This window comes from Bombus fervidus, chromosome 5, assembly GCF_041682495.2.
Source record: "Bombus fervidus isolate BK054 chromosome 5, iyBomFerv1, whole genome shotgun sequence".
Classification (NCBI taxonomy): Eukaryota; Metazoa; Arthropoda; class Insecta; order Hymenoptera; family Apidae; genus Bombus; species Bombus fervidus.
Window position 1 is genome coordinate 12,094,551 of NC_091521.1, and position 27,492 is coordinate 12,122,042.

Genomic DNA, 27,492 nt, shown 5'->3' on the forward strand with positions numbered 1-27,492 from the left:
TTGCCAAAAATGCTTTAGAGCGAATTGTAGTTTTGTTCGGATATAAATTTGATATTAAGAAAATCCTCTTGCTTCTTTTAATAGGAAATTTAGTAATATTGCATGGCATGTACTCATGTGTTCGTGTATCCAGCGTGGTAGTATGGCATTGTGTGGACCTCTTAGAATCCAAATTAATCAAATTCATATTTTGTATATTCACTTTCATTACCTGGATGTGCGTTTAGTGTCGAAATTCCCCCCAAATACAAACTTCCACTTGCACAAGTTTATTTATTTATTAAGTTTATTTATTAGTTGTAAATTATCAAGGAAATTTCCGAAAGATTGTAACACTCTCAGCACGTTTTTATTCGCTTTCTACAATACAAAGATTCACGTATGTATTCTCTAATAGAAATTCAAGTTGAGACACACAGTTTTATCACGCTTTCAATTTAGATGCTTGCGTGTACACGGATAGAAAGATACAAATATAGTTGTTTGATTGCAAAATTTCTAGTTTCGATATTACCAATGAAGTATTCACATTCGAAAACTCAGATCCAAGGATTCAGCATTGAAAGATTCATACGTAGAAATCTAATATAAATTCAAGCTGGGATATTCATTTCTATCGCATTCTTAGACATATTATTCCAGCCATTCCACAAACTTATCAAAAAAATTGTGACGGTACTCGATTCTCTCGTAATCTATTCCCATAAAAATTCCCCTCGGATTATATACTTGGCGATTCGCCATCCGGTCTCTCAGATGATCTATCTTCGAACCGGATTCTCCTTCGAAAGCCAATTCGTCTTTCGTCTCGCGGTATTACCGGAACGAACTAGCAGCCGTAAAAATGTCTCTGGATAGTCGATTGAAAATCTCGTCACGTTATCAGCCGATGTTTCGAATGCCATGAAAGGGGAGCACGAATATATACGGCCACCCTGGCGGTCGAACGTGTCGCATTAGAAGCGGCAGATCGCCGTGCAATTACGCGTAAACGTCATGAGAACGAACGTGTTGCGTCCATTTCTCAGCCAATCAACGACCCATCGAACCAAAGGATGAATCAAAGGACGATCGAAAGGGCTTGAGAACGATTCTTTCGATCCTTTGCTGCACAAACTTTCTCAATAAGTTTGCACGTTACGTGTGATTGCTCGAGAAAATTTCCATAATTTTGAAATGTTTTAGGTTTGTTTAAAAATTCAGATTGATTTCTTTGATGCGTGAATTTTTTAACGACTCGTGATATCGACATTACGTACGATTTTTCGTGAAAATTTCTCTAATTTTCGTTTAATCTAAGTGTGAATTTTGAAAGTAACTTCTTTGACGCGTGAAATTTTAAAATAAATTACGACGTTGCATGCAATTATTCGCTATAAATTTTATTCGCTTCATATTCGATCTTTGACGTTAATTCCGATATAAAAAGATTCGAGCTGATGCAATTACGTACTCTTGCGTAATTAGTATTCGATTGGACGAAAGGTAATTTGAAAGGGATGATCGGAAACGCTTAAGAATGGTTTCTGGCTCTTTCAATCCTTCATCGCGTTAGTTTTTTTTTTTTAATAAATTGTAACGTTACGCACGACTGCTTGATAAAATTTTCATAATTTTTCACTTCTTTACGTTTGGTTGTTGAATCTAATTTTTGAATAATCTGCAACGTTGCTTCTAATTTCCCACCGTAATTTCTCCCCTCGTTAACGTTGCGAACTAATCTTGGAATAAAAAATGTTGACTTCAACGTAATTGTAAAATCTTGCAAATTTTTGATGTATAGTTGATTAGCTAATGCAGAAGATGATTATTATGGAGAATAATTTATTCATGCTTGAAATACTATTATTCACTTTGAGTGATATTATTTCCTTCTTTTGTATAATTGTATTTTAACTCGAAAGCTAGACTGTCACGTGCTTTTCATCCCAATAAAAATAATCATAGCAATTACTGCCCCAAGGTCTACAAAAGTCCGTTTCACCATTTAAATTTCCATTTTAATTTCGTAATTACCGCTCACTCTTTCGGTTCTTCTTTAACCCTTCAACCGTACAATTTGCATTCTTTCTACCGAAAATTACGAAAGAAATTAAGTTCAAGCGGTTCAAACTAGAAATGAAGACACCGACGCTAACTTTGTTTCACATCGATACATAAAATTATGATACTGAAATATAAATCTTTCGTTTCTCCCCAATCAAACTAAATCAAACGAACCGTTATCTCTTTTTTCAATAACTTTTCCAAATATTATTTTTCATTTATAGCGTTATAAGATTTCCTTCCACCCTTTCCGCCCTGTAAGATCTATCTTCACGAGACACATCGATGTTCAAAATTATATTTCTCGTACATATTCCATTTTCCGCAAACCAAACTCAATCAACCATCCTTTGTTGCTTTACAATAATTTCCTCAAATGTTATCTTTAATTTAACGCATAAATGTACATCGCAAATATATAAAATGTGTGGCATTCGACGAATCTCTGAGCCGATGAAATTTCTCTGTTTATATGCAGTTATAGGATCTCTGTGCTTGTCTAGGCTGAGAGCTATCTATGTCAGGTTATTTTCTTAATGAGTCAAAGGCCCTGTTCCTTGGCCCGGTTCATCGAGGGGTTGAACGACGTCGCGTAATGCACTTTACCGAAGCCATCTCTTTCCTGTCTGTTCCACGTAGCAAAATATTTGACCGAGCCGCGAAGTTGTTGCGATAGTATGCGAACTATTTGTTCCTGTTCACCTGCTCGACGATAAGTTGCCAACCAGATACACCGGTGTAATCCGTCTTCCTTGACTTTGTTAGATTGCGTGTCTATATTCTCGATTGGGTAGCTCCTTAAGTTACGAAAATGATGCGTTTGACAGATAATCCGAAATGTTGGTTCAACCATGCTTTCGTTTGTATGAATTATCGTTCTCGAACGAATATTGAATATTCAATTGAGTTGGAGTTGGGACCGAGAATTTCTATTTTTCAAAAGTTCGTGTTGGAATTTTCTTGTGTTATTTTAATATAATGATAAGTTACGGTTTGATATATTTTGTGGCGGATGATGTGAGGGGATTGGATTTAAATTATAACTATGAAAAAGATTGTTATTGCAACCGTCAAGTATATTTAGAATAGATATTATTATAAAGGTTTATAAGTACCGTCGATAGACTTTCGTACAATCGTAGTACTTCAAGACTCGTATACTCCGTTAATTCGCAAATAATGACTCGGTAATAACTCGGTAATAATTCGATGATAATATCTGTGTCTGTTTATTTATACTGGTCGGGGGGGAGTCGGAAGATTTAAATTTGTTCTAGAACGACGGTTGCCCTCCACGGCGATATTGTTTTTGCCTAGACATAGTCTAACGCTATTTTCGTGTGTCGAGGTGGTGTCCGTGTTCCGAGGCACAACAACAACATGAGACGCTCTCGCTTCGCCTCGTTGTATGATTCACATGTCGCTACACCACCCCCTACCAGTGATAACGTTATAATTAAATAAACGTTATAATAATTATTAAACGTATTTGATAAAAAACAGTATTTATGTCGCTTCTCTAGGTCGTCGCTAATTTAAACGTTAAATGTAATTAATACAACAATTTACGATTTTTTACCCGAAACCTGGCTGAAACCAAACGGGAAAACGGACTCTTCGCCCAGACCGCGTAACGTACCTATCCCTGGCGTTCGTTCGTGCTATGACTCATATGTCGTTACAATTTCTTTTGTTACTTTTCCTCTATGTTGTCATTTTTATTTAATTTCGTATTATCCTTATTTGCAGATGGTACTTTTACATTTTATATTATGTAGAAATAATCGGAGGAATTTTCTTATTTTTCAACGTAACTAGAGTACAGTTTCCGACATTTTCGTATCCTATATTCTATTTTTAAATACGGGATAGCCAAATGCATTTATTTTCTTTGACTGTGAATTTTTCGTTTTGAGAAATTCGTGTTGCGAGTTTACTTTTCGGTATAGCTACAATACAGTTTGCAATCTGTTTCCATGCTTTTAAAAATGGCACAGGAATTTATTTTCTTTTGGCAAGGAATCTGTTGTTGAGAAGCTTACGCCGTTGAGATTTACTTAGAACTTACTTATCTTCCAATAAAATCTCCTATTTTCTGTTGGGATAAATTTTTTTGCTCCTTGTTGACTTCTCAGTTAAAAATAGAATCTTCGTTTGTTATTATTGTTTCCATAGAATTTTCTTCATACATTTATTTAGTATTCTTATTCAATATAAGCTTGTCGCAGCTTCTTTCGATATTTCGAATTTTTGTTCTTGGGAATTTCACGTTGTGAAAATGTCCCTCAGTGTTGCTTTAAAATCATTGCAAACCGTTTTACGGTGATGTAGTATTTCATTTTTTAAGTCCTGTCTTTACATATGCACACTATCAAATCCTCGTTTGATGTTTCAATTAAGTACATTTCTATAGAAAGCCTTATATAACTACAACGCAGTTTTCAAAATGTCCATATTCTATCTTTAGATATGGAACAAACAGAAAGATCTATGTTTTTTGACAGAAAGTTAAAAAAGATTTGTACTGGAAAAAGCTACCTTTGTGTTGTTTTACCATAATTGCAATGCCGTCACAATTGCTTCGAAGTCTTCCTTACGACAAAACAGGTTTTTCATCGAATTCCGCGCTTCCAAGTTTCCTCTAAATGCATAGAAATCCGCAGTTTAAATTAATCACGCGCATATAGTGTCTTCGTTTTTATATTACTTCGTGTACAATGCTTTTCTATAAAAATTCTTTGAAACTCTTTCGTAGGAGATCAGTGACCCCGTGGAAATGGCGTTGCCAAGGGTCACGCAACGCCAAGTAACATCAAAAACAGAGAAAGGGTTGCAATTTCATCCACGCGTTATTACATATTACAATCTTTAGTGAAGCTTGCAATTAGATTACCCTTTAGCTAGCTCGCAAAGCTACAGCTTTAGCCTCTGACAACTGCAACGAGCATGTCTCATCTTCATATAGCACATTCCCGATGCAGTCGAATATATATTCTACATCGAACAATGATAGTTGAGCGTTCTTTCATGCAAAATATATACAGATGCAAGCGTGCAGATAGGAAACAACAGAAAGTTTAATAATTTCATTGCTCGTGTAACTCAATATTCTTCCCTTCCCCTTTAATTAATTCAACGACGAAGTGTAACGGCTGGCTACGGGGTTGTGACCGACGTGTACACGCGTGTTTCTGTCAGAGTTAGGGTATTGTATAATCAAACTGTGAAACGTAAAGTCAATTTCTGCTGAGTTGTTGTCTTCCCTTGCAACTCCTTACATAGGGTAGGTAGAAGATTGTGCTATAGTTATTTAATAGCAAAGGAGTGGCTTTTTCAGTGTTAACAATTAAGTGATAACGATATGTTCGACTTTTTTTTTTAATCGAATCTTATTTTTCATTTAAAGCGATATCGCGTAGAAAGAGTCAACCGCGAAGGCTCAAATGTTTTACGAATCGTATTATTAACGATTCAGGATTTTTTATCTTAGTTCTTGCATTCAAGGTTCTTCAATAGATTTGAAAAAGAATTCAGATTTCAAAGGAGAGTTACATGTTCGCAGTAAGATATATATGGTTCTAGAAGCATAAATTTCAATTCTTCGAGCTTTGATCTCCTTTCATATTCATTCATATTTGATTGGAGAAACGAATCAAAGGATACCTCACTTGGTCTGGCGAAAATTTAGTTTGACTTACATTTGGGTTAAGTTACTTACTCTGCTTACTGGAGATTTTACCTTTCGTTCCATGCGGTATGCAGCGTTTTAATTGTCGTACATAATCAAATAATTTTCGTTAATAAATTATTTAAATAATTTTGAATAAATTTCCATAGTATAAATAATTCCCAAGTAATTTAAATATCTTTTATAAATTCCCGCAAATTGAATAATTTGTTACTGGTTTAAATATTTTCGTTTAATAATGCTTTTATTATATAATTATCATGTTCATTGTGTGTGTATCAATATCGGGCATTGTTGAATAAATTTTCATCTAAATAATTACTTGACTAGATTTTCATCGTTTGTTATTTGAGAGGTCAAACAAAAAACAGACACAAATTATTTGTTATTTCGACAAATCTAAATTTACTATTTAAAATAATGAAATTATTACGTATTTACAAATGTACATTTATTTTTTATTTATTACTCACCGATCGTTGAACAAATTTATTATTACACAAATATAATATTTCAATCAAAGAGATTACAACAAAATTACGATCTCCAATTTTTAATAATGTTCATCAGCTATGATGAATTAAATTAAATAGACTTTTAGGCAACTTAATCGACGAGCAAGTAGTTGTGGAAGTAAGTGTGAATGGCGATCTGTCTATTGAAGAATAACCATATTAATTTCACGATTTTTTCATTCTACAGAATGAAACAGATAAGACGAAACCAAAAGCCATTTAAATTTATATATCGTCATTTGTTTTCCAATTATGTAAATCGAAATAGAAAATAAATGCAAAATAATAAATGAATTACTTTTGCCATCGTTTAAAAGTTTAAAAAACCTCTGTTTAAGTAGAAAATGTAATTCTTATTTGCAACTAAAATATTATTTTAATCTGTCGCTTATCATTTAATAGGTAAATAAAATTTTCCCCAACACTCGTACCTGTAACGTAGGTGTAGGATATCTTTGGTCTAGATCTTAGAATTGTCCATCTGTTAGGGTCACAAAGTATAAACGGTGTACACCATATTCTACGTTTACGATACATTGGTCTTTATTGGGAACATTGGAAAAGCAGCAGAAAATGTTGCCATTTCGCGTGACCGATAGATTTTTCTCTTAATGAAAAATGTTACGACAGTTTCATTGCTCGTCTCCTTGTATCTCTTGGCTGATTCATAAAGATTTCTTTCAAAACGTACAGATCGAGTGTTAACGTGGAAACATTGTCGCGATTCGGGTTGGGTTGTTGAAACGTTTCTTCAGCGTATTTTCAGTCGTCCTTCGACCCTTTCCACTGTCTGGCTAATGCAATTTTAACGAGGCACAAACTCGGTCATATCGTGTTACTCGATGCTTGACGGCTTGTATCGTTACACAACAGTGGTCCCTTTAAACGCGACTGACGCTCGATAGTCTACCCTGAGTTGCTTCAACGGCGATCGATTCTTGTCACTTCCGGTCGAGGAAATCGACACCTTCCATTATACCCCGCAGAGAGATCAATGTGGTTTTGTTACGTGGGGCTACTTTCTATCTTTGAATCGAACATATGCGCAGGATTAAGACGAAGATGAAACGTTAAGCTTTGGTAATTTTGTTACGAGCTCAGAGTAGAATCACTAGATTGAGGATTTTTCTGTATTTATAGACGATCTTGACGCAGAAAATTGCGCAAAGTTTATAAAATATGAGAAAGTATATGAAATATCGTTTTTATAATATTTGCTTGGTAATGCTTGGTAGTTTTCTATGATACTTGGTAACTTCTTGCAATATTTCGTAGCTGAAACAATTCTGGTCATTTTTTTTACAATTTGATCGCTATCTTCGCTTTTTCAAACTTTAATCCCAGACGAGGTACAGGAACGGACGTGACATTCAATGCTTTTTCGAGTGCCACGTTTTGGAGGCCACCTGATACCATTTTCGTGTTGCATGCAACGTTATCGATTCAGTATAGTATTGGTTTGAATTAATACTAAAGTCTTGTGAGAGATTATAAATAAAATATAGAACAGGATATCGTATAATCGCAACTAAGTATAGAATTCTATCCTTCTACGAGTACGATACTTGAGAAAGCATTGCACGCTATCAAAATAATAAAATATAATACGTACATTACATATTATATCAAAATAATAGATTACTATACGGTGATAGTTAAATGATTCGTTTAATTAGTTTCAAATAGGATTATAATAAAATTGTAATTCCACCCAAAACATAGAAATGTGAATTTTTTAATTATTTTTATAATTTTCACCTTTGTATTCTCAAATCAATCGTTAATTATATATTATCAAGTATAGGTACTCCGACTGACGATCAGGAACTTGCAACAGAATTTATCGATAAGCCAAACAGGCAAATTATGCTCAGTGGAAAAAACAAAAGATCAAAAGATCATCAAAATTTTGTTTCTGTGGATAAATACATATATCAATCAAGTAATCGACCTTTACAAATATACTAAAACTAAGGTTTAAAATGAACGAAGCGAGTTACAATTAAAACTTGCAGGTAATGTTTAAGATTAACGACGCAACTTAAAACTGAAACTTAAACTTAAAATTGGAGCTTAAAACTTAGACGTAAAAGTAAGGCTTAAAACTTAAGGAAGGGAAGAGCAAGACTTAAAACAAGCAATGAGTCTCTCATCGTCTCTCGCTGTCTTTCGCCGTCCCTTACCATCCAATAATGAGGCTTAAAATTAACTTAATTTAGACCTTAGCACTAAAAGTTACTCGTAAACTAAAGTACATTAGATCGGTCCCTACCGGCAGCCCTTCACATTAACAACTTGAATTTGCAGAGAAGTTTAAAAGACGAAGTTACAAACACTTTGTCAAATCGATTGTTTTATTTAATAATTTAGTATTTAAAGGGATTAGATAAGGGAGCTTTTTTACTTTCCGCTATAAGTTGAACAATGTATCTGCGTAGAAAAAGTGCGCGCAATGGACTTGGCGTAGATACATCTAACTTAAAATAATTTACTAAGGTGTTAGAGCTAAGACGTGCGCGTTCCACGTTGGTTGTCTAAACTGAGAATAAAAACTAATACCCAAACTTAAAACTTGAAAGTAAGCATACACTGTGTACCATATGTGTCCCACAGAACAATTATATGGATCTTTACAAACTTAAAACTGAGCATACAGTACGCGATATTCGAAATCTACACGAGCTGTGATCAAAGCTACCGATCGAAACTTAGACGAACTGCGATCGAAGCATAGACGAGCTGCGATCGGAACTTAGACGAACTGCGATCGAAGCATAGACGAACTGCGATCGAAGCATAGACGAACTGCGATCGAAACTTAGACGAACCGCGATCGAAACTTACTCGGACTGCGATCGAAGCATAGACGAACTGCGATCGAAACTTAGATGAACTGCGATCGAAGCATAGACGAGCTGCGATCGAAGCTTAGACGAACTGCGATCGAAACTTACTCGGACTGCGATCGAAGCATAGACGAGCTGCGATCGAAGCTTAGACGAACTGCGATCGAAACTTACTCGGACTGCGATCGAAGCATAGACGAACTGCGATCGAAGCATAGACGAACTGCGATCGAAACTTAGACGAACCGCGATCGAAACTTACTCGGACTGCGATCGAAGCATAGACGAACTGCGATCGAAACTTAGATGAACTGCGATCGAAGCATAGACGAGCTGCGATCGAAGCTTAGACGAACTGCGATCGAAACTTACTCGGACTGCGATCGAAGCATAGACGAGCTGCGATCGAAGCTTAGACGAACTGCGATCGAAACTTACTCGGACTGCGATCGAAGCATAGACGAACTGCGATCGAAACTTACGCGGACTGCGATCGAAGCATAGACGAACTGCGATCGAAGCATAGACGAACTGCGATCGAAACTTACACGAACTGCGATCGAAACTTACTCGGACTGCGATCGAAGCATAGACGAACTGCGATCGAAGCATAGACGAACTGCGATCAAAACTTAGACGAACTGCGATCGAAACTTACTTGGACTGCGATTGAAACTTAGACAAGCTGCGATCGAAGCCTTCGATCGATGACGCCGCTGTGGTCCAGCTATGGATCCAGCACATCGGCGGTGCAATTGAACAAGTGGGCTTCTTAGGAGGAACAACAAGTCAAGCGACTTGTGAACAAGTGGGGGTCTAGTGTCGGTGGAAGAACCACTGAATAGGATTACGGAGGACATCAAATTGCAGGTTCCTGTCCGAGTACCAAGGAACTTCGATGGAATTCCGCAAGCGAATCGGCGCGATGACAACTGTCGCAACTCAGTCATCGAACAATCATGGAGCAGTCAGCAAGGCAAAGGCGTCCTTGGAGCAACTTATGAATGCAAGGAGTTAACACGTGCACGTTGACCGGTACTAGCGAATAGGCCGCGCAATAGTTTGGAGAAACTGAGCGATCGGGAATCGATAAACCACGAGGACAGTTTGTTGCGATAAGCGAGAGGAGAAAGAGCGAAGAGATTTTTAATTTTTGTTTCGAATGAAACAAGTATCATCGTAGAGAATATGCTTACAGTGGACTTGACATACTCATCTCACATACGATTAAAGTTTTCAGAAAAAAAAAGTTTTCTTTAGGATTTATGAAAAAATGTTGTTTTAAATCTAGAATTTTCCTCCCTAAAGAAGTGTACTATATCTTGAACAGAATTATAATATACAAAGAAAAAATTTAGCTTGAACAAGAAAGAAATATAAATTCTGTCTTTGAATTTATGGAAAATTTCTATCTAAAATTCAGTATTTGTCATTCTAATTGTGCCCTCCGCGTTTCTATTTGAATTAAAATGCACAGATATTGAAAATAATGTAACAGTAGAATCCTCGATTGATTCTACTTGGTATTCGAATCAAGATACCGTCGTGGGACAATTTTTCCGCTATTCGTTGGAACTGTACCATATGCAACGTCTCTTTTCGCTTTCTCTTCACGTTTCATTAACCCGCTCGAAAGGGCACCCACGGCACTTCATAACTCCGGCTACGTTGAAAACTGAGTTGCTGAATATCGTATGAAATTATGCAAGTTGCACGCGAACGTATTTACCGGAGGTAGAAAGCAACCGAGATGGATTTGTTTGACCTTCTGTTTGAAAGGAAAGGTATGCTTCAGCTTAGAAGATTTAATATTCGTACGACTTCCTCTATGAAATTTCACGTACTGAAATGCGGAAATTGCTTGAAGAATGTCAAATCGTCCGAAATTCTATTCAGTATGATACGGTTCGCAGGCAGATTTACATTGACCTTTTGTGGAATAACTTGAATTCGAAAAGTTTGGACCTTCTTACTTCTTCATAACGATTGAAGCTTCACTAATTTATTTAGATGCTGGGATTCATTTGTAGACGATTCTTGGTCGTGTGATTCGTGCTTGAAGAATATTAAAACGTTCCAATATCAATTCAGAACTTTATTCTGTTGTCCAAGAAGATTTGCATTGACTTTCTATGGAAAACGTAAAATTTGAAAACTTTGGAGCATTTCATTCTTCAATGACAATTATAGCTTCATCGTGATCTTAGCGATCTATCTTGATCTTGTGATTTATTAATCTGCTTAATATAATGCTGAAATTTGTGTGAAAATCATTCTTGGATACGTGATTCGTTGTTGAAATCGGTTTGGTTTTTTGACTAGAACATTGGTGGATCTGATTTCAATTTTGTTAGATTGTCTTGATGTGTATTTGGGTGTGAGAAATTTGTATATTATGAAATGAAGAAATAGTATTACGTATATTGACAATATTGTTATTGAGTAATTCTACTTTAGTATTTATTTTAAGAAGTAATCTTACAATTCTTCAACATCTTAATAAAGAAAATGAAATTCATTAAACGGATTTATATTTATAATCTATGCAGCTTGACCTCTTTATTTTTCGAACTTCTTGTTGCAGAAAGTTTCAAGCTTTACGAACTTTAATTAATATTAACAATATCTTAAGTGGAACATCCATATTTTAAAAACTTTAAATTATATTTCTGACTCTATTTCGCCCCTCGACATTTCATGATTAAACGTCGTTTCCATTTCAACAAAGGATACGCCTTCTGCTTCAAGAAAATTGTTCAGAACGATTCTTTTATATCTTCTTCAAACTTAAGAAATCTTATTAACGATAAGCAAATATTATTACATTGGAAATATGCAGGAAGGATGCAGCAGAATTAATCAATAATAATCGTATATTATATGTAGTATAAAAATAATTTAGTAGTAGCTCAGAGTATATCACTACAAAATAACGCATGAATACCTACAAAAAAAAAAAAAAAAAAAAAAAAAGAAAAGGGGAAAAAGGCACAACTCTTCTGCAGGCTGTGTAATCAAGCTTTGACAAACAACCATCTCTTGCTCGAATATAAAGAGCGAAATGTGAACTAAATTCTCTCTCTGTCTTAACAGGATCACGTAACAGAAAATTCTTAAAGGTTAAAAATTCCAACACCAAACTGTATCAAGAAATATAACTCTGAACCTAAGCAGTCGATACGACGATAAATACAGAAGAGAGGAAAAAGGAAATAGTTTCAAAAATAAATATGAAAACAGTGAAATATAATATAATAAATAGTATAGTATAATATAATAAACAGTGAACAGTGCTAAACAATATACTAAAACTATAAAAATTCTAGGCAATCAGTCCTAGAATAGGTGTATCAGTTTGCTTTTAGAGAGTACGTGAAATAAACTAATCTCAGTAACTCCAATTCATCCTCTATTCGTTTTTTCTCTCTCTCTCTTTTTTTTTTTAATTGAACACGAAGGACAGCATCCTCTATAAGTGGCGTAATCTAAAATTGACCATCAAGTGCTTAGCAATTTTTCCATGTTCGGCTTTGTTCTGTTGGAAACGCTGCAGTATCTTTCAGGAAAATTAACCAGTTGCCTTTCAATTGGGTTAACGTTCCCGTAAACGAATTGTCCGCACGAAATTCTATATCTTTCGAATCGAAAAATATAGACTGGTCTCTGTGAAACTTCGAACTATTTCGGTATTATTTTTTCAATACATATTTATTTTTACGTTTACATATATCATTTTTTGTATACTTTTCTCGTATTCTGATATGTGTTTTATGTGACGTAATGTTATTACGAATACTTCAGATTATTATGAATATTTCAGATTACAATGTTAATATGTAAATTATGCTACAAGAGTTTAATTGACTTTTACTTGCAACATTCTGGTCGAAAATAAGTGACGTTCGTGAGGAATGTTTTGTGATACTCGTGCATCTCTGATCTCACGTTACAATGCAATTTTGTACTTTTTCTCTTTCCAAGAAATTACAACAAGGTTTATATAATGGATACGATATCGACATAAAAGTTTTCCATAATACATTCAATGTATATATATATAATCTCCTCTCAAATATTCTTTCTTCTGTAAATATTATATTAACCCTGCTGCGATCCTCGGATTTTTACATTTCAGACTTGTTCTCATTGTAAGAAACAAAAAGGATTCGCAACGTTTTCAGAAGATTGCACATGGAACTGAAACGGCATCATATGCATAACGATAAGAACTCTCTTATCTCTTATCAAAGCACGAGATATCTTTCGCTGTTAAGCCAATATAATTGAGTGGAAAACGACCAAAGGAAGAACGCGGTAGGGTTAATTATATGTAGGAACGTCTCTGTAAAGTACATCACTAGCCTTCTTTTCTTTTTGTTCAGCCACCCCTTTCACTTCCTTCCTTTCACTTTCTCCATTTCATTATAAAACCACTCTTTTACATTATAAAAAACACCTTTTACACACACCTTCGGGAAATTTTCGAAACGAAACCATCGCTAGATCCTTCGTCGCGTAATCATCGATTATCCTCGAGGGTGTTACGAAGACGAATAAAAAACTCCACTCATGAATATCGTTCCATTGATGACGTGTTGCGTAATCGAACACGATTGTCGACCATACGATGGACGTTGCGCAACCGATTCGCCTCCTTTCCATCGATCGAAACATTTTATCACGTTCGATCACGCTCCTCTCTTTATACAGATGCGAAGAGTATTTGGTCAAAGTGGCTCAAAATGAAATACACTCTTTCTCCATGTCTCGTTTCGCTATGGTCGTGATTACGGATTCGAACGAAGCCCTCACCTATATTGCAAGAGTGTGATAAGGCGTTATTGCCGAATTGCTACGATATTGCGATCCACTCTTTTCATTATTCCTTTACTAGGGTTGAAACGTGCGGGAAAATGTGAGGTATAGTTGGACCAGCTCGATATAGGCGGACCCTTTCAAATCTGTTCTTTGTTTCGAGTGTTTCGATTGTACATACATATGTAAAGAAAGTACGTACATATGTAGTTGGACGATGTCATGTAGTTTTGGAAATTTCTGTCGTTCAGAGTCTCTCTCGTTTATTTCTTGCGCGCTCTATCGAATTTTTGATGTATTAATTTGCTAGTTGTTTTTTTTTTTTGTGAGATGCTATGCAATATTGGTCTGTTTAAAATTTATTCTTTGTTTGGAGTGTTTCGATTGTACATATGTACGTATGCAAAGAAAATATGTATGCATGTATGTAGTTTGAGAATATCATGTTGGAAATTTCTGTCGTTCAAAGTTTCTGTGGTTTATTTCCTCTTTATTTTCTGGAATTTTTTAATTTGTTAATTTTTTTGTGTGAAGTTCTACGAAGTATTGTAAAATTCTGTAGCTTGTAACAAATTTTACAGAGGCTTGATATATATCATCTAGAAAGTATGAAATGTTATTAAAATGTTTATAATTTCACGTAGTGTTTTCGTTCGTTTACCAATCACGAAATTTGTTTTTTTTTTCCTTAAATAAATTTCGCGTAGTTTCATTTTTTTTTCATTTATAATTTCGTATAACTTGTTATTAGTCAATGTAATACAACATACGTGGTATCGTAATATAACATATTTTCGTTCGTTCGAGTACTATAAAACATATTTTCATTTTTATTACGTGAACTTTGTACTTTGTACGGTTTAACTTATCACTTCCATATTTTTATCTACTTTTCGTGTCACTTGTTAGTAAATGTTAACGAGACATAATACCACAATATATCATAGTAGCATCGTAACATAATAATGTAATATTAACGTAGATCAGCTATATTATAGTTGCGTTTTTATACCGACTAGATACCACACGGTTAAACGTAAGGTTACGCGGAAAATAAAAGCTGTTTAGTACGGAAATGTGTTTCCCTGTGCTCTGGCGAACGTGAGATCGATATATCGCAACGACCCTCCACGCTAATTACACCGGCAACTTTTCTTCGTTTGCTCGCTTCCACGGCTATATACTGTGTACGATTTCGCTACGTGTGATTACTTTTTTTGTGCTATAAAGGACACGAAAAAGTCGTCTTTGCAAAAACCTGGGTGAACAGAAAAGGAAACGCTCGACGATATGGGTTGCTTTAAATGGCACATGTCGCATTATTTCCATTCCATTACACAATTTCAACAGAATATCAATTAGGAGCAGAAATGCTTGGTCTGAATCTTAAATGGTCATTCGAACGAGATAAGTACGCTTGTATTAGCAAGGGAATATCGAATTCAATTTATATCCCTTGGATATTTTCAGAATTTTATGTTGCGATAGTTCTTGCCCATTCTCAAATTTTTGAGAATTTTATTTTGCAGAGGCAATTATTTTTAAGATCCGATCAATTGGAATTTTCTCAAAGATCTTTTACGCGTCATCTAATAAACTGGTCCTTTTAATTTCTTAAGAAACTCAAATCGTTTGGGCCAATCCGAAACGGGTTATTCTGTTTTAAATATATATTAATACCAGCCATTGTATTTTATTCTTGTGTTTTCTAGAATAGAATTCCATTGCTTGAATAATTATGTGACTCTTACTATACTGATCAATCTAAAGGCATGAAAACAAATTTGAAAACATTCGTTTTTCACATCGTGTCCATTAAAGCACTGGTGATCATATATATATACTTGACCTGGCATACTGAAATATTCTCAATTTGTAATATAAACACATAATTTAATATTTCATTAACATTAAGCATATAATTAGCGTAAAGCACGATGCCATTAAATATCGAAGCTTATCAGTAGACTCCTTAAATAATATTGCGATCTGTGTAAAGTACATGTATATAACAACTTGTATATACATTTTCATATTTGTTCTAGTATGTACATTTCCGTACTTGTTCCGGTATGTACATTTTCGTAGTTGTTTCAATATGTATATTTTCATATTTGTTTTAATATGTACGTTTTCATATTTGTTTCAAAATGTACTAATATGATCCTGACCGTCGTGTATCCTTACAGTGCTACCGAAATTTCAAAATGTTTAACGTGCAACACGCTTCCGTGTAGTTTGTTCGAGGAAACTTTCCACGAGTTCAAATAGTTTCGCGGGCCATCACATTAAAGATGAAAGATGATTATCAGGAATTATTGTAAAGTTTAAGGACGCAAGAAGATCCAGCCCGGCAAAGTGGCGCAAAAGCCTAACGGCGTGGAAATTCCATCGTATGGACGAGAAATACAGTCGTTTAATCGATTTAACTTTATCTCTTACGAATAAACTGCGAAGAATTTATTATATCTGGCGGGTTCGTTAAAAAAGTATCTGCTTTATCCGCGAATGTGACGAATGTGAACCCGGCCGTGTACGTGTATTTTTTTTTTTTTTTTTTCGAAGAAAGTATGAAAAGCTTTTGTAGGTCGTTCGAGCCTTACTTTTCCAAGTTTCACTTTGTGACGTTGGCGAACTTCCATCCGGTCTCTCGTGCTCATTGTAGATACGGTTATGGGCTGGCTGAAGGAACGCGGTCGACGAGACGTTAACCGTAAAATTTAAGCAAAGAACGTTCTTGCATCGTGTTTTATTAAGAGAAATGCGTGTTTCGAGCGGAAGGTACGAACGAACCCTTTTTCTTCCCTCTGCATTCCTTTCTTTTTTCTTTGCTTTATTTCTCCCCTTTATTTTGTTTTATTTCTTTCTTTTGCTGTGCAAAAGTAACATGTTGACTAGAAAGCTGGAGAAATGGGAGAGATATCGGAGATGTGGACATTTATTTTTTTTTTTTTTTGGTGCACTCAGGGTTTTTTTTAATAGCAATAACAGTGGTTGTAATATTACACAGAAATGGGATAATGATGTTGGATTTTATTATATAATAATTTACCTACTAATAAGAGTAATTAATTTTCTAGTTTTGGAATTAAACAGCCGTTGTTTCATTGTTAGTTGTAATTTCTTATTGAGAAAGAATAGATTAAATTGTTTTTGTTGTTTTTATAGTTGCAGATATGGTACGAGAATTTATTGGATGACGGGATAATATATTGGATTTTTGCAGATGAAATGACCGATTTTACAAACATGTGAAATATTTCAGAATTTAATGCCTATACGTGCCGTTAAATATCATTTATTGCGCATTAATTTAAAGCTTAATGCTCGCCAAGTAGAACGATAATTATACAAATGAACTTAATTAGAATGATTGACTGTGTATTACAGCGAATTATCGATCAATATCAAATTTTAATGGCTTTTTAATATAAATTTAACGTTGGTATAGGCAATCTTATTTCCTTCAAATATATTTACTATTATTCAAATAAATATGATTAAATTATCATTAACACGTCTATTTCTATATTGTATAAAACGAATGACAATGGCACGTTAGGTTATTAAGTATTAATATAATACATAAGGATTATCAAACTTGTATAATCGAGTAATATAATATATCGGATTAGGTTATACGCGAGGCTAGGTTACTTAATTCCAGATTATTTAAATTTCATTCGTATTGCACATCTTGCGCCATAAATGCCACCAACGGTAGAAAAAAAGCATTTTATTATTCAAAATGCAGGATATGAAATAAAGTAAGATATTTCAAAATTGAATAACCTAATCTAATCCATGTATCATAATATATATATAAATGAAGGATTAAACTTTATTATAGTGTTTTATAGCATTTAAAGTTTATTATAGCGTTATCGTTCGACTAAACATAAACAGAATTTAGTATCTGTAATATACTTGAAGCATGTTAATCGTTTTGTACTCTTTTGCTTTTTATCTTGTTTAAAACTTCTCTCTAACGTTTTTTCCCGCTGAGGATGCTCCAAAAAAGCTTTTTTCCACGAAATTTCACGGACCGTTTTGATTGCTTGCTTCAGCGCGCGTTTCTCATCGTCCTGTACAATTAAATTTCTCCAGGATCACGAATATCCGGAAAAATTTCACGTAACTCGCATTTTTCCTCCTGAAGCAATTAATTCGTATGCCCGTGGGAAACATACGATTCAGCTTGAAATATTTTTAGCCTGTTTTCTAGGCGAAAGGTATGTTTCAAATACGTTTGAAGAGAATAATTGTACTTTTTATTTCATTTAACAATCGTTATTATATTTTTCTTCACATACCTTTAAACTCTATGATATTAGATTTCTCAATTGTATTTTTCACGTAAGTTGAAAATATAAAGAGGAAGATATATAGCGTCACTTAAAATGAAAGATGAATTTAGCTTTTACAACGAAAGATATTTTCAACAAAAACCATCTTTTTCTCTATTCCCGTACACAAACAACTTTTTAAATATATATTTTATATATTTATATAATTATATTTATGCTTTTTGTATGTTTATAGGATTCTGGCTTGCCTATTAAGTAACTACTAACAACAATATTAATGAATAATAACAATAATGTCTATTATTATGTACTAGTACACTGACTATATACTAGTTTGAAATTTAGGTACCTTGACTTTTTTAACGAACAATAATTGATTCTCAAAAAATATGACAAATACAAGTATATAGTATACTTACATACATAATTACACTTTGATATTATGTTACTTTGTCTTTTTTAAATAAGGAGTAATTAATTTTCAAAGGTTTACCTTTGACTGGGAATCAAGCGGTATATTTCACAGTTTTGATGCTATCGTAAACTTTCTGCAGTTAATTAAGCCCTGAGCTAGTTTCGAACAGTTAACTTGAACTCGTAGGATTACTGACAGCGTTACAATTTCCCTCGTACGTTTCGGATAATTAGATTCTGTCGCGAGAGGTATGAATCAAAACGGTGCTGAAAATAAATTTTCTCTCTTTGTCCTCGATTTATTATACGTGAACGATTACAAGTTACATCGGAATAATTTCCAAGTTCCACGTCACGTTAGAATGATCCTATATCATACCAATTTATTGTGTAAAAGTTTCGTATCCCATGAATAAGTATGTTCAAGCAAACAATGTTAGATAAATAACATTATCTCGTTCGAAGCTTGACTAAATAATATACAGAGTGTCGCATCGAGCAACTGCTTCGAAGGATGAATCTACGCGTGAAACCAGCAAAGAAGGTTCATACAAACGTCTTATTTGAACTTGTTTCCGAAACGTAGCAAATTTTACGTTCAAATGATTTGTCCATCCTCGGTGTTGAAATATTTCGCGAAAAAATTGAACGAGGCTTCCGGACCTGGAGAAACGAAGAGGACGAAACAGTCAATGGTGAAACACCTTCGATCTTATGAAGTTACTTCGAGCTTGCGAAGCTAAACAGGTACAGCGTGTTAAAGAAGAAGTTCGTTACAACTGGAAAACAATGTAGAACAGGGCTTAAGTTCACGCGAAATTTTTTAATTGCTTCCACGTGTACATTTAACCATCGAAGCGGTTCTTCTATGCGAAGGGACACCCTGTATGAACACATATAACGAAAACATATAACGCGTAAAAAATGTCGTGTCGGCGGTACAAACTATCTTACAATGGAAGAGATCGTGTCAAGCTGTTCAGACTGCTAATTGGACACACGAGATTAACGAACAAAAGAGAATGGTAGAAAACGATGAATTTTTGCGTCGCTGTGGCACCGGAGATATTCATAGGACGTCGTTCTGTAGATTCCGAGAGATTATAAAAACAGAATTTATTACCGGCGATATGATGGGAAAATTGTAAAACACGCGGTTGAAGTATGAAGTGAGGAAAGCGAGAAATTGTTATCGTTAACTGGTAAACGTTAACTTGAAATGATCTGAACTTTGTAACGAATGGATGAAATTCTGAAATTGTAGATAAAAGTTGACACTTCTATTGCATGTCAAAAATAATTGACGGAAATATTTTTTAACATTCCTGGAAAGCGATAAATTATAATAACAAGTAACGCTGCATTTATTCGAAGAAATATGTTCGCAATTGTACCACGACCTACCTTCTACAGCAGAAAACGTAACGTATTGAACGTAGAGGAGCTGTTACACTGTGTTCTTGTCTTTATTCGATAGTTTAGTAGCAAATCAACGCTTAAGAGCGAGATATGATACCTAGATGTGCTATCGGTTTTATATAGTAACATCTTACTCGTGTGAAATCCTCCTTCCTGTTATAAAGAGAAGCTGCTCCGTGGTACGAACCCTGAGATCTACCACTCACGGTGCAGAATTCTAAAATGCACAAAGTGAGATGAACGCAACAGATCCCAAGGAATTCGAGGAAATATTTAGTTCCGTAGAAAGTAGAGGAAATCTTCTGAAATTTTTCGAATCAAAGGACATACGAGACGAGATTTAAACACAAGCAGGACCATCTAATGACTGACCACTAATAACATTGTCGATTCGACGTTAAAGAATGAAAGCAGAAGAAGAAGAATATTGGATAACTCGCAGAGCACAGTGTTCCATCCAATTGAACTCAAAGCTCAAATAATTCATTCATCATATTCTCAGCAAATAGATACAAAACGTCAACTTTCCTCCAGCATTTTTACAATATTTTTGTTAAAACATCGACTCGCTAGGAAACTTGAAGCGAATCGAGAAGTTCTCCGATGAATTGCAAAAGACGAAGGACGAAGACCCGCTGTCTGCGAAACGTTGTGCTTTCGTCGTGAAAGTGCTTGAAACTGCGCGCTGAACGAAGCGGCAGCGTTTTAACGAAACGGACGTTGGCAAAGAGAGAGATAGCGAAAGAAAGAAAGAAAGAGAGAGAAGGGGGCGGGGAAATATGCAGTGGGATTTCGTGCACGATAAGATTGAATTTGCAGCGGAGGGTTACATCCTCGGTGAAGCATGCAACCAGGCCGATACAAATTTATACGGCGGATTCTTGACCCAGAATTGCGGTGTCGTTGCTGTGCATGCCGCTAAATCACGGGAAAGTTGCCGGAGAAGCGTAATTTGAAAGTTGTGTGCGTTCGTTTAAAAGGAATTTACGTGTTTAAAATCCGGTTGAAACTTGGCGAGAGACGGCCAACTCCACGTCAACTCGCCGATTACGTGGCAATTTTGTTTGCAATGCGCCCATTCCGCACGTGTGGTTAACTTCTCCTAACGTCGTTCCTGTTTTATTAGTAATATCGCCTAATGCGGGGGCTAAGGTAAAATGTAGATGGAATGCTGAAAATGTGGGAAATACGATCAATCTGATGAAAATGAAAGTTCTTCAAAATCCAACAATTTTGTTAAATAACAAAACGTAATTGAATCGGTTAATTTTTGATCGAATACAACTATAACCAAAGTACCATACACAGACCGATTAATACGCAGACTAATTAAATAAAATAGCCCGTCTTACAAATACTGGGTTCCACCATAATTACGAGTAGAAATAGAAGCACGAAAGTGCAAAGTAAATTCAGACGAAGCTCGAGTGTGTCCGAGAAAGACTTCAAATTAACCATTGCGTGTAGTACTGTGACAAAAATTCGGTTCACTGGAGCATCTCAGCAAGCAGCTTTTCATCCGTAATTGCTTTCTACAGATGTATTTTTAACAAGGCCAATTGAAGTTGAATAATATATCAACGCCACGTTGAAACGTTTAATCTGGCAACTTTTCGTATCTCACCCTTGGGACTCCACTTGTGGAATTACATTATTTAATCAAACTTGTGCAGAGTTAGCGATACTCTTGCACTATCTTCAACACAGTCTACGCTCTTCTGCTCGTTTCCTCTCGGACTGTCCTGCACAATTAGCGTACTCGCGGGAAATCAGCGTACTAATGCGCCACCTTTAACGAGTTTATCTCTCGTTAAGCTGCCTTTTTCTCTTCTCGTTAAGCGCGGTCTTTCGATTAATAATCCCTTAGCCAGTTTCACCTCGAACGGTTTTCACCGTTTCAAGTTTGCATTCCAACAGGAATATTTTTGATCTCCTTAATCTCTTATAACGGAATCTACGAATTTTGTAACGGTACAAATCCGTCAATATTTTTGGACAATTAATTTTTTGTTATTTACTTTCTTTATTTTCCTTGGAATCTTTTTATTTCTTTTTCTAAGTATTGTTTATACATAGATACAGTCGGAGTTTTGTTTTTGGTATAGTGAATTTTCCAGGTTTTTTTGAAAGGGTAAAGCCAGATTAAATTTATAGCAAAGTTTAGTTGGAATTTTAACCTTTCAATTCTGCAGACTAAAGGTGTCTACATAAATATCCTGTACTATGATATTTCAATATTTCACGTGGTCTGAATAACATTAGCTGCTAGAAAAATGGTAAATTGTTTTATTCGTCGCGAAACTGTCTGTTAAAAATAAATCTTATTTGTCACACGCATTTTTCATTAAATTCTGATTGATTTTATCCATTTCTATGCTTTTACTAAAACTAGAGAATGGACTTTAAATAGAAATTTGTTTCGTCCATCAGATATTGTAATAAATATTCCATTCTTAACATTTCGTATATTTTTGTATGTTATATGTATTGTCTAAAAGTTTGCATTTGAAAATTCGCAAATATGGAATAATAAGGAAGAAACTGACGAGGGATCTACGATCTAAGTCTAAGTGATCGGGTGAATAGTAGGCGATTCTCGCCTGTATTTTTCTGAAAGCGATTCCTAATGTATCACGCGGTTCACGAAACTCGTCGTGAATTCGTTGACGCGAAACAAAGCGTGGAATTATGAGAGTGGATCGTGGAAGGCGCGACTCGACGTTTGTCAGGCTGCTGCGATCGAAGATGGCGAGAAACGAGTTGAAATATCTCGATGAGTGACTCGATTTATGAGGCGACGCTGCAACCAACTATATGGAAAGGATAATTTGATGGCAGATCAATCTTACAGAAACGATTTACGGATCCATAGGCAGATGCGGATGAAATATAACGTTTCCTGTCGTTCATCGTCCATTAATAATCATCGCAACGTTTCCAAGTCGCGTTACAATTTATTCCTACGTGTTTTTTCCCTTTTTCTTCGATCAGAAAATGATATTCTTCGGGAAACTAAATTCTTTTGAATCTTCACAGAATAATGATAGTTTTTAGACGTCAAGGAGGCTAGGTAATCTACAGATTTCATTGTATTTACAAACGAAGTAGATGTAAAATATTATTGGTTTATTTAATCGTGGCCACGAAGTTACAATAAAATTCTAACGAACTTTAGACCAGATTTTCTGAATGAAAACGAGCAATAAATCTTTTGGAATGTTCAAAGAATAATAATTGCAAGAAGTTTTCTACGTTTCCAAACTTCAAAGAGGCTAACCGATTCAGATATCGTTCTATTTATAAGGAAATAGACATAAAGTATTAATTGCTTCGCCGAAGCATCGTGAATTTTAAACCAGATTTTCAGAATGAAAATAGAAATAGAAATTTCTCGGAATATTTAAAGAATAATAGGTGTATTAACTTCGTTACGTTTCTAAACATCAAAGTAACAAGTTAATTCGAGCTCGGCTCTATTTACAAAACACATGAGCAGAAAATATTGGTTTACTTGCTCATACTGGCAATGGTCTGTGTTTTAAGGTTTAAAGAGAGAAGTAGACGTGATATATCTAGTTTATTCGACCACCCTCACGATGACTTCCGCCGGGACCTTCTGGAAACAGATACAGGCATAAAGTATTACTACTAGTTTATTCGATCGTCCATGAAATAGCAAACACGTGTACGGTAACAGAGAAGAATAACGAAATGAAACACTAGATAATGTAAAACTGTGCAATGTTATAGGATCTTGTGCATGATAGTCAAATTCAGCTACGAATGGATGCGTTTCGTCAATTTGTGAAGCTTGTCAGTGTCTTTAAATGTAAAACAGAAATCTGTAATTTAGTACCAGGTTCATCCAAATTCCTTTCTCTTTTTAATTATTTTCTTTTTTTTAGCAAAAATGTTTTTGGATTTTGGATTTTTAATAATCCTCGTATTTTGATATTTTTATAAGAATTCGTGAAGCTCTTATACTTTTTAATAATTATACGTATCGCACATATGTTACCATTTCAAAAGTGTTACAATTTAAAATAATTCAATGTCGTGGTTGAAAAATGAAAACCATTCACGAGATTTTTAAAGATTAATAAATATACGAAAATAATATTTGCGAGTCTTTTAATATTCGAAATAATAGCAAGCTATCTTTTAGTGGCTATTTTTAAAATATAAAAACATGTACTCCTTTAGAAATGTTAAGTTATTTTTATTGTTAGACACGCCCTTGGTTTAGCTCAATCCCATTGAAAAAGATTTAAAGAGCTTAAATACCTTAGACGTAGTATTCTGTCGTAATCGTTGCACGTTCAGGATGAAAAATCGTAGCACGGGGTCTCGAGATGGGGAACGAACGAAAATTCTCACGGGGTGTAAGGCTGGCTTCAGGGCATTAAAGCCACGAGCGAGAAAAGTCGATGGTGCAGCCACTGTTGCTTCTTCACGGTGCTGATAAATTTACAGTACCCTGAGCCACTGTTTGATACAGGCAATTTTACGAAGGTAGAAATAGGGCCGGGAAGAGAAATACTTTAAGCCTGGTTCCATTTTGAACGCTTAGATATCGTGTCCAACGACGTCGACCATTGTGTATTAACATTAACCCTTTGCAATCCCACACCGAATTGGATTTCATGATCTATTTTGTTTGATTTTTTTCTTTTTCTTTAGTTCCAACACAAACACGTTCTTTATGACACCGCCTTAGTATCGAAATACATTCTTTTGTCTTTGCAATATCACCTTTCTGAATCGAACTTTTCTGAGATCATTTCTCTTACAATTAACTAAAGATTAATACGTTAGTTTGGTATTTTTATAGATAAACATTTACTTGTATTTTAGAATATGATGGTAGAGTACAACCTTTTTCTTTTGTTTTCTACGTTATTATATCATATTTCTCGGTGTCCGTATTGCCCATAAAATTATAAGAATCGTCCTTTTTTACTTTATCACGGACATTTCCCTTATCATTTTTCACGCATGCTTCATCTTCCATAAATATCCGTGCCATAACTTCGTTTTATTTCTTCATTCCCCGCGCCATGTGGCGAACAAAAATTATTCTTTCTGTGGGAAAAAAAGATTGCTCGGTTAATACTTGATAAGTGTCTAGTGTATATCCATAGCCATCATTGTGAATGGAACAAGGCAAATCGCGAAACCTCTTCTTGGAGGAGAAAAGTTTAAAACCTCTTCTGACTACGATAGCATTCATTTTTTTACCTGCGTTGAACGTGCATTTTCTCCCCTCGTTTTTAAAATACCTAGGGTATATAGACTACTCTACGTTCTCTTACTCTTGAAGCCTTCGTTTTTCGACACTCTGTAGATCGGCGGCGAAGCGAGAATTAAGAAACGCGAGTGCCTGAACATTTTCTGCCGGTGCCAGTGAAACTAGTTACAAAATAAATAGAATTTTCAGAAACCAAGACAATACATAGCAATTCTTCTTTTTAGTGTTTTGTGTCATAATGTGAAGATTATTTATCGCGGTTTATAGGCATTTGTATAAATCAATTTTTGCGAACGTTATTTTGATTATAATATCGTGGAAATAGTTATGGATTGTTATAATGTAAGAATAATTATATATTGTTGTTAGTTATTAATAGATATTTATGTAGATAGTTATTAATTTATTACAGGCGTTTATAATTATAAACAGTTATTAATTTATAATATGTTATACAATATTAACAACTATCTCTCTAACTATTGTTGTACTAATACTAATGCTAATACTAATATTATAGGAATTTTTGTACATATAGAAATAAAAATAATTACATATTATTAATTAATAATGTATTTGCATATTTGAACATTGATTATTAGACGAGATTAAATTTGTTTTGCATGGATGTAGTGATCTAGCGCATGTTAAAGCGTTGACGTAGTTTCGAAGTTATGACGATCGAAGAGTAAAAACAGAATGGTTTGAAAGTACAAAAACTGCTAAATGAATTTGTACCTGATTCAATAATTTACTTTTTAATTAATATTGATTTCATTGAAACAGAACGTTTTATTTTCTTTATAATCGATATTAACGACGAGAGATTAAAAAGGAAATGGACGAAGCATTTACAATTAGTAAATTGTTGAAATTATAAGTTCTTTGTTTTCTTATGACGATCAGTATGAATCTGTCATTTAAAAGCTCACGGCTTTGCTTCGTGCAAGCCTAATCTCTTCGATACTAAATTTAATTGCATTGATTACTCGTCAGACCTACTGACCTAGTCAACAGCGAGATCGAAAAGAGTAGGACTGTCATTTACGACACGCAATTTAACGCTTTAACATAGATTGGAGACAATCCAGATAAATCATCGAACGAATTTACGCAAAATTATGAAAATGTAATAGGACGTAAATCATAAACAAATGAAAGTAAATCAGTATTTTTCAGAAATTATAAAATTTGATTTGATCTCAATTTTTAATACCTGATGCTATATTAAACAATCAGTTAGAGAAAAATCGACGAGCAACAAAATTTATCATTTATATATATACAGGGTGCAATAGAACATGTGTGACCCACTTCGAGAGTTGATTGCACACCTAAACATCATAAAAGAGGTTCCTATAAACCTACGTCCCATCTGTCTTCCTTTATGAGACGTAACGAAGTTTTCATTTTGATTTTGTTATCTAATTACCTTTACAGAAGATGTTCAAAATGACCGCCTTATATTTCAAGTCAAACTTGTAAACGTCTTGTCATGAATCCGGTTACACTTCCAACGGTTCCAGGTATTTCTCGAACTTATTGAAAAGCCTGTTCTATTCTGAACCTTAGTATTTCCACATTTTCAACAGATGTTGCTCTGTTCAACAAAATTCTCACAAACGAACAGTCCTACGCGTTCTATTACACCCTATATATTCTCATTACGAATGCGACAAACACTGAAAGCACATAGCATTCAAACGATAAATAACGCGAGCATCAAACGAAGCATAAATTCATTTTTTATTCCTACTGAGACACTTCATTTCCGGCACTTACATCATTTATCATTCTACCTGGTCAGTTACCGAGCCTATTTTCTTCACCCCGTCGAGTCACTTTCGATGACTCTTATTCGTCCACGATCGAATTCCTATGCTATAAGCAACCGTGTTTCCTTCTTCGTCTTTTCTTTTCTCATTTGAACCAGCTGAACTCGCGGTCACGGAGAAAATAAGGTAAGAACGGGCTCGCACGAGTGTGTATATATAACGGGCAGGAAAAAGAAGAAACTAGCATAGAGGGGTTGTATAGAAGGCAGGGAGTGAAGAGAGAGAGAGAGAGAGAGAGATTCGTTATTGATTCGAACTCGACACGGCTTGGGGTACAGTTGTGGCAGACTGTGTATCGACGATGCATGGAATCGGGCACAAACATTGCGAGGAACGTGCCCTCGGTACGAATGATGGAT

General features: G+C 34.9%; 1 protein-coding gene across 1 annotated transcript in view; it reads left to right on the plus strand.

Moving 5' to 3' along the window:
* The window catches only part of LOC139987265 (multiple PDZ domain protein), a 165,995-nt gene that overhangs the window by 21,052 nt on the left and 117,451 nt on the right, over positions 1-27,492 (plus strand). The window lies entirely within an intron of this gene.